The sequence below is a fragment of the Anastrepha obliqua genome, chromosome 2 (assembly GCF_027943255.1).
Source record: "Anastrepha obliqua isolate idAnaObli1 chromosome 2, idAnaObli1_1.0, whole genome shotgun sequence".
NCBI classification, from domain to species: Eukaryota; Metazoa; Arthropoda; class Insecta; order Diptera; family Tephritidae; genus Anastrepha; species Anastrepha obliqua.
The window spans coordinates 113,674,794-113,684,216 of record NC_072893.1 but is presented as its reverse complement, the minus strand read 5'-3'; positions in this window follow the sequence as shown (position 1 = coordinate 113,684,216).

The window sequence follows — 9,423 nt, the reverse complement described above, 5'->3', positions numbered from 1 at the left end:
CATGAATAATTTTGGATTTTCTTTACATAAAAAAACTGTATTATCTTCAACAACTTTTCTTTATTAAAAATAAACTAAATGATTATCATAAGGCTTGCTATTGCTTTAAGCATATGCCTAAATATGTCTAAAAACAAAAATGTTACGTCCAGAAAATTAATGGAAAATGGCACCTTGTTAAATAATGAAGTGAAGAATAATTGGCCAATTTTGTGCCACAATCACAATCAGAAAATAGTCATTAATATCAACGTCTAAAATCTGCTTTTAAGTGAATTACGAGTTTTACTCTTCGAAAAATAAAATATGGCGTATCTTGAACGTAACTAATCTGCTGTTGTAAATCTGTTGCCTTTATGTGTATTTGTAAATTGTATAAATATACTGCATGCATATTTAGATGTATGTATGTGTGCTTGTAAGCTATTGCATTGTATTGTGAAAGAAAACAAACTTAACTTTTGAGGCCTTCTCTTGCTCTGTAACAATAATCGAACTGCAAATCCAACACAATGTTTTTTCTAAATATTACAACTCATAGAAGTGCTTAAGAAATACAAGACCGGCGTAATGCCCCTTGTGATTACTGCTCGTTTTGAATTAAATGATATAAAATGAAACGGTGATTTGTGCTGTAATACGTTTTGAGTTTTCCCATATCGAATGCTGTAATCTGAGTTGAAATTTCGTGACAAATTATATAATAATATAAGAAGAGTATTGATCGGCCACTATTTTTTTAGTTTTTTGAGAAACGCCTAAAAATTTATTTAACCCTTTCGAACCGGCATTCAGCCTATTAAATAAAAATAATTTAACTCGCTCTAACTTATTGGATTACTCATAACTGAAAAGTGTGCATTTAAAGATTTCCCAATTTCGTCATGGGAGAGGCAGAGGGAGGTGGTACAACATTGTACCATCAGTACCTTTGAGTGGTATTACATGTGTATCATCAGTTCTCTATCGACAAGTAGTAAAACTAAGTATAGAATTAAATTTGTATATCATTTAATGGTGAAGAATTCAAGTTATACAAAAATAGTAAGGGAGAATGGGGAGTTGTGAGACGGGTTTTGTTTTTGGACTCGTATTACTCAAAATCTTAATATTCTGCATATGTCAACGATGGAATCTTTAGTCAATGAATACTGGAAGCTATTGGTATGGCTTATTTAACAAAACTACAATTTTTCTTAAAATTAAAATTGTATATAATAATATAAAATATAATACAAAATACAAAAATGTGGGGAGTTGTGAGACACCATGGTTTAAACCAATAAAAATGACTTATTTTAGTTGTTAGTTCTTTATTAAGATGAAAAATAAAAAAGAAAAGACAATTGTTATAAAAAAGTGTATAAAAAATGCAATGTCAAAAATCTGATGATTCGCAGTGAGAACATGTGTAATAACCAGTTCGTTAATTGGCACACTTTAGGTGCACAGCTCGATCGCATACATTGCAATGAATGGAGTTGTTTCTGCTTAACTTTTTCGGCATTGCACCTTTGCAGATGATGCAAAAATCTTCTTCTTCTTCAAATTCTAATGAACTTGAAATTATTGCTGCTGAAAGATGCGTTAAAACGTCGAAAAAAACGGTGTCTCACAACTCCCCACATTTGTTGTCTTACAACTCCCCAAATCGTTGTTTTTATAAATGGCCGCGTAGTCATAAACACATCGAACGTTCATGCCCAAGTGAATGTGTAAATTCAAAGCTAATAGGACAATTAATAATTTGTATATATTAACATTTGCAATTTGCTTCAACAACTGATCGAATGTATCGCAAAACAAATGATGAAAAAAACTTACCGAGAAATTCCGAAACACAGTAACTGGAGAGACGCGTCGAATGCGTGTAAATATGCCAGCTGAAAAGTGAGATCGCATCGAGAACACTTGTTGACACTTAAAATCGAATGTAAACAAATGAATAATGCCGAAAGGTAACAATGTCTCACAACTCCCTGTGTCTCACAACTCCCCATTTTCCCCTATTCTTATTCAAACAGATTTTTATTCAAAATAAACGTAAAGTATCTTAGCTTTATAAAAAATGTACGGAATCTACTGATTTTCAGTATGATAAGTGGCGAAGCAATTCATGCAAAGTGGTATATTACATTGCTGACAAATTTGTTTTGTTCTAGTTTGCTTTTTTTCTAACGCACATTTGGAGCAACGTCTGCGAGTTTGAATTGGCACCGGCAAATGCAAAGATACGTTTCTCAGCTGTCTCTGATCTGCGGACGGCTGTAGTTTTCTTACTTTCTGCTATAAATGACTCAGTTAATGTTATTAGAAATTCGATGGGAGGAAGTTTTTCTCTTCTAAGGTCGCAGTAAATTATACAGGAATTTACTGCGGAAAACATTAGTAGATGGTGGAAAACCTTTTTCCACCATTTGGTAGGCTTCCTATCATATTCGTAAATTCCTGCCATTTGGTCGGCGCGATCTACTCCTCCCATTGCTTCTCGGTTAAACTGTATAGATTCAGGGTATGATACTGATATTTTTTCTTCTTTCAACGTTTTATTAACTGTTGTCATTGTTGACGTATGACAGTTGCTTAGCACCATAACTTCCTTTGTATCCTGCCACTTAACGCAAAGAAGGCCAGATGTGCTGACCCTGAATGAAGACTCGCTTCTATTTATTTCTCAACTAATACTGGTAGATTTTTTCTATTTCGCATGCATATTCCTAAAGCTGGGAGCTCTCGAGTCTCAAGTAGATTCACAGAAATAAAAAATCTATCGAAACATACCGTCACATCACGTTCTCTAATTGTATTGGAGGTTGAATTAGTTTTAAAGGTGACGCACAGATGGCGTTGGCAATACTGAATATATATTCATGACAAAGCCTCATCCCTAGGCTTTGTTTATCAGTATCTGTCATTTCGCTGAAGTATAAACAACGCAGTGTTTTCGTGCTCCGAGTATGTCAACTTTCGTGCCGTCGAAACGCAATTTGCGGGAAGCTTTGCTTTTCTGCTTCAATTTGAAAAAAAAATACAGCCCAAGCCCGTGAATTGCTGCAGGAGGCCTATCCAGACCATACTCCGTCGATTTCAACATGTGAGTACTGGTTTCGACGATTCAAAAGTGGTGATTTTCACACCGAAGACAAGGAGCGTCTTGGCCAGCCCAAAAAGTACGAGGACGCGGAATTGGGGGAATTGGTAAACGAGGACTTGTGCCAAACCCAAGAAGAGCTTGCTGAATCATTGGGCGTTGATAAATCAACCGTTTGCAAGCGTCTAAAAGCGATGGGAATGATCCAAAAGCAAGGACATTGGGTCCCGTACGAGTTGAAGCTGCGCGACGTCGAACGACGATTTTTTACGTGCGAATTGCTGATCCAGCGACAAAATCGGAAGGGTTTTTTGCATCGGGTGGTGACTGGCGACGAAAAATGGATCCACTACGATAACCCAAAACGCAAAAAATCATGGGGTTTGCCCGGCCACGCATCAACGTCGACGGCCAAGCAGAATATTCACGGCAAGAAAATCATGCTCTGCATTTGGTGGGATCAGGTCGACGTCGTATATTTTGAGCTGCTCCAACCGGGCGAAACAATCACGGGGGATCGTTACCGACTGCAATTGATGCGTTTAAGCCGGGCATTGAAAGAAAAACGGCCGGAAACGGTAAAAAGGCACGACAAGGTTATTTTGCAACATGACAACGCTCGGCCGCATGTTGCTCAACCTGTCAAAAAATACCTTGGAACGCTTGGCTGGGAAGTGTTACCCCACCCGCCGTATAGTCCAGACATAGCTCCCTCCGATTATCATTTGTTCCGGCATATGAGTCTGGATTTGGCGGACCAGCGGTTCTCCTCGTACGAGGCTACCAAAATATGGGTTGAGACATGGATAGCCAAGCAGCGGCCAGAATTTTGGAGAAACGGCATCCGGAAATAGCCCGAAAGATGGGCGAAAGTTGTAGCTAGCGATGGCCAATACTTCGAATAAAATATTTTGTACCGTTTTTTCACAATAAAGCCCCAAATCTTCGAAAAAAAACCTTTAAATCTAATTCAACCTCCCAATACTTACTAAGTTTTTAACCACACGTTCTCCCAAAGTACCATCACACTAATTTTGTTCCCTTCCATTATATATATTGTATTAAAATTATATGTATACCAGGTCTCAGAGTCGCATCGCAGCCATATTTTTATACCACGTTTTACTGGCTTGAGTGGCATATATTGTTTTAAGGACGATCTTCCTTTAAATTTCGTCATTGATTCATCAATACTCTGCCTAGTACTATCCTGTCGGTATTTCTGAAATGTATTTTTAAGACACTCGACAAAATCATCTATATAGTATGTTTTGCTACAGTCCATGGGCTTTTGAGGAGGTGCGAAATATAATTTTGATGATAAAAATTTATAGCGGTCACGAGATATAGCACACTTGATAGAATAATTATCATGGATGGATGGTTTGACCAGTAATGTTTCAATGCCGGAACTTTGTTATAAGACATAACAAACATACAGCCTAGGAGAATTTGTATTTCTCCAACATCAGTTTTTAAAATATTAGTCCATTTTTTTCCTGTTCGAAATTCATCAATGCGCTCATTTGTGCATTGTACGATATACATGCATAGGCTACGAGGAAACAGCTTAAGAAAAATTTCGATTGCCGAAGAAGTACGGGGGATTCCTGGATTTATATTACACTCACGATAATCACTTACAAAATGCTTAGGAACAAAATTTCCTTCAGGAGAAGACCGTCACCTTCCTTGTTGTTGATGGGGTTCTTCTAATTCATCCATCGAAACGGTGCTTTCAACTTCTCACAGTTCACTTTTCGACGATGAAAATGAACTAGATTCCTCGTCCTGCAAACCCGATTCCGGCTCATAATTGTCATCACTTCCGCTGGAAAAATCACTTTCTACATTTTCGGCATCTGAGTCCAGTATTTCATCCAGCAGCATTTCCGTTATTTCATCTGTCCTTAGTTTTCTCGATATGGTATCACTTAATAAAAAAAGAGGACACTTAGTTATTGCAAATAAGCACTGCTGGTACACATAGGTATCGCTACAAAAGACTGCTGGTACGTCTTTGGCCCCGACGGATTAAACGCGCTAATGCTGAAGCATCTGGGACCCCTGGGAGTAGGATTCCTCACAAGGGTCTTCAATTTGTCCCTGGCCACTCTCATCATCCCTGATAAGTGGAAAGCAGGGAGAGTGGTCCCACTACTGAAACCTGGGAAACCCGCCAACCAAGGGGAGTCTTGTCGGCGGATAACTCTCCTTTCCCCAGTAGTGAAGACACTTGAAGCCCTCCTACTCCCACTCTATACGACACACCTGTCCCCAGCCCAACATCAGCACGGATTCCGACGAGTGCACAGCACCACCACTGCACTCACCGCCATAAACGCCCAGATAAATCGCGGGCTTAACCAAAACCGCCCCTGCGAGAGGACTGTCCTAGTGGCGTTGGACCTAAAGAAGTCTTTCGATACAGTCAACCATTCCACGCTACTAGATGATATTTATCAGTCGACACTCCCGCCAGGGCTGAAGAGGTGGTCCGCGAACTACCTGAGCGATCGGCACTCGTCAGTGATTTTTCGAGATCAAATATCAAAGCAGAGGAAGATTAAGCAAGGTGTACCCCAGGGTGGTGTCCTTTCTCCCTTGCTTTTTAACTTCTACATCTCGAAGCTCCCCCAACCACCAGCGGGCGTTTCCCTGATCTCATACGCTGACGACTGCACGATAATGGCGTCGGGCAATGACATCGATGGCCTGTGTTCCAAAGTGAACAACTACTTCACCGACCTTTTTCGCTTTTTCACTGTGAGGAATCTCCAACTTTCCTCCACAAAGTCCACGGCGATCCGCTTTACCACCTGGACAAAGGAGGTCAAGCTGTCCCTTAAGATAAAAGTCGACGACACACCAATTCCGACGGTAAATAACCCCAAAATTTTGGGTGTAACCTTTGACAGCTTGCTCTCCTTCTCTGCGCACACAACCGAAATTGCCACTAAAGTCCAAAATCGCAACAAGGTCCTCAAATCGCTGGCCGGCAGCACTTGGGGCAAAGACAAAGAACTGTTGCTTTCGACATTTAAGGCAATTGGCCGGCCGGTTCTAAACTATGCTGCGCCTGTCTGGTCGTCTGGAACTAGTGATTCGCAGTGGACAAAGCTACAGACCTGTCAAAATACCGCCATTCGGACAGCGACCGGTTGCCTCCTGATGTCACCCATCCAACACCTACACAACGAGGCACAAATGCTCCCAGTTGCGGAGCACAACAAACTGCTCAGCAAGCAGTTCCTGCTGGGATGTTACCGCGGGTTCCACCCCTGTAGACACCTGCTTGAACCTGAGCCGCCTCCCAGGCACGTCAGGAGACACCTCCTAGACTACGCTGACGAAATCCAGGACAAAACTGACCGAAACCTACTGGACCGGACAGTATTTAGACAGTCAATAAACGACATTCACCGGGAGACCGTCACCACCTTCATGAACTCCCAAAATCAAACACGTGTCAGAAACCTTCGCTATTTCACTCAAAACTGTGCACGCTACGAGAGAGAAAATGAATTAATGTTTCCATGTACCGTTAGATAACATAAAAAGCCTGCTTTGGTACGTTTTATATCGCGTTTGGCGCCGATTTTTGGGATTTAGACCTTTATAAACATTTAGTGGTACATATGGTGTACCAGGAGGTTCGAAAGGGTTAAAACTCAATGCCTTGGACTTAACACAGGTTCTGCATTACAGTTTTATTATTCGCGAAATAATATTAACTTATTTTCGTAAATTAATATTAATTAATTTTTTTACTGCCTCTGATAAACATATTTTGTTCTTGTAAAAACCTGAAAACTCACTACACTATTAGTTATATTTTATTTTGCTGCCTCTGATATTTTTGTTTTTAATATAAAAAATCATGAAATTTAACTTTATGTCCTGTTATACCTAAATAAATGTTTCTAACGCTAAACGTTACGAAAAAAAATTAGGAAATAAATTGGGCAAACAAAACCAAATCTTTAATAAGTGAAAGACTTTTAAAATTTACCCAAATTGTGTCAAAATTAAAATTTCACCCACATAAAAATAAACGCATAAATATATTTCATAACCCATTTTTTTTAATTTTCGATAAAAAATAAAGTTTGTATGGAGCTTTTACTGTGTTATGTAATTTTATGTCGTTTCGAACTTTATGTATTAGGCTTCGCTTAATAAAAATAAATGCATTCAAGTTATAGAAATGAATTACCTGGAAATGAACATAAACAGGAACAGTGATTTGGATTGTAGTGAAAATACAGTAAAACCTCAATTTAATAGTTTCGCGTGCTTTAGATTTATGAATGTGTTATGTAGAGATTTTAGAACCACAATTTCGCTTTACTTTGGAGGCTCATCTTTATAATTCAACTTTTATTTAAAATTGCTCTTAAGCTGCCTAAGTAAACTCGGTTGAAAAATAGTGTGTAATAGCCTAGAGAGACGGTGGCGTTAATCGGGATTAACGACTTAATTCGGAGTTAACCCAGAAATTAAGTGCAACTAATACAGATTGACAACTAGACTTAATTTTCATAGTTTAAGTGGATTAAGGGAATTTTCGAGGCAACATTGCCGAAAAATGAAAAATAATGAAATGAAAGAGAAAAACAAGAAAGACTGGATGCAATGCTAGTTTTTACGAACACGTTCAAAATTACAGAATTACAGTAATTGTTTCGATATTTCGGAGCAGTTTGAGAAATTGCAATTTAAGATTTTATTTAAATAAATAACTATTTTTTAGTATCAGTGCAGCTAATACCCATATTTGTCGCCTGCGATCCATCTTTTACTGATAAAACTATCCAATAAACACGTCTTCTGTTTACTAATCCGCGTAACGACCGTTTGTAGATTAGACTCGATTTTGGGGGGTTGAACAAGTCAAAGCACTCAGTCAGGAGATCATTGTACTACACCCGGATAGATTTCAGTAGGAAGAATAGAGAGATAGGAAAGATAAAATGTGGGTGGTAAGATGGAAAAATTAGTTTGAGGTCACTCTTCCACAAATCTCTCGGATTCATTGATGAATCTTAAGAGATCTGGAAGAGGAAGAGTATGAACTTTATCCATACTCAGTATATCGCAACCCAATATCCTAAGTCTTATGCTGGAAAATGCCGGACAGCTACAGAAAAAATGCTCTGCAGTGTCATCATCCTCAATACAGGATAGGCATATAAGGCACTCGACGACCCCTATGGCAGCCATATGCTGACCACAAGCGTTGTGCCCTGTGATTACACCCACCAGTACTCTCAGGTCCTTTCTGCTGAGTTTTAGGAGAAAGGTGAGTTCAATCCAGACCAACGTCCTCTATCGTTAGACCTCATGAAGTCGTCAATCCATAGTTAAATCGATGCAGAATTAACACCTAAAAAGGGTTCAGGGCCTAGGGCATACTTGCAGAGCCTTCATTAGCCAGTTTATCAGCTAACTCGTTCCCTGTAATACCACAATCTCCGGGCACCCAAATAAGACTAACTTTGTTGTGTTCAATTTTGTCTTACATTCACCGACTAATTTCGAAGAGCAGCGTGGGTTGGCAAGGGCTTTTAGTGCAGCTTGACTGTCACTACAAATTTCAATACTGATACCCTGCCACTTTTTCTCAATTATCCAGTATGCCACGTTCAAGATGGCATAGACTTCCGTGGCCATCCGTCCTGTGGCATAGGAGTACTTAGTATCTTCGTCTAAGTGCCATCCAGATCCGCTACCATCACTGGTTTTGGATCCGTCGGTGTAGAAAGTGATTGTTTGTTTAACAGTAATAGAAGCCCCGTCAGTGTAGGGCATATCACCGGTCATTTTCGTCTAGCTCATCTAAAGGTAGGCCCAGAAAACATGCTGTTTCGACGGGTTGGATCCAGAGGGAGAGGGGTGTTAGATGAGTCGGTTTTAGAGGACATGTGAAAAGGTGGTTAGTGTCGTGCGGGGTGTCTCCTCATGCCGGACATATGTTTGATATGTCGGGGTCGATTCTGGATAAGTAGGAGTTTAACCTGCTACAGTATCCAGAACGTAATTGTTCCAGTGTTACATGTGTCTCACGGGGCAGGTGGAGCTCTTCATCTGCTATAGGTGGTGGTTGGACTCCGATTACGGCATTCAGAGGACGAGAGCTTAAGAAGGTGGTGACGGTCTCCCGGTGAATGTCGTTCATTGACTGTCTAAACACTGTCTGGTCCAGTAAATTTCTGTCACTTTTGTCCTGGATTTCGTCGGCGTAGTTTAAAAGGTGTCTCTTGACGTGCCTGGGAGGCGGCTCAGGCTCAAGCAGGTGTCTGCAGGGGTGAAACTTGCGGTGTAGAAAATGA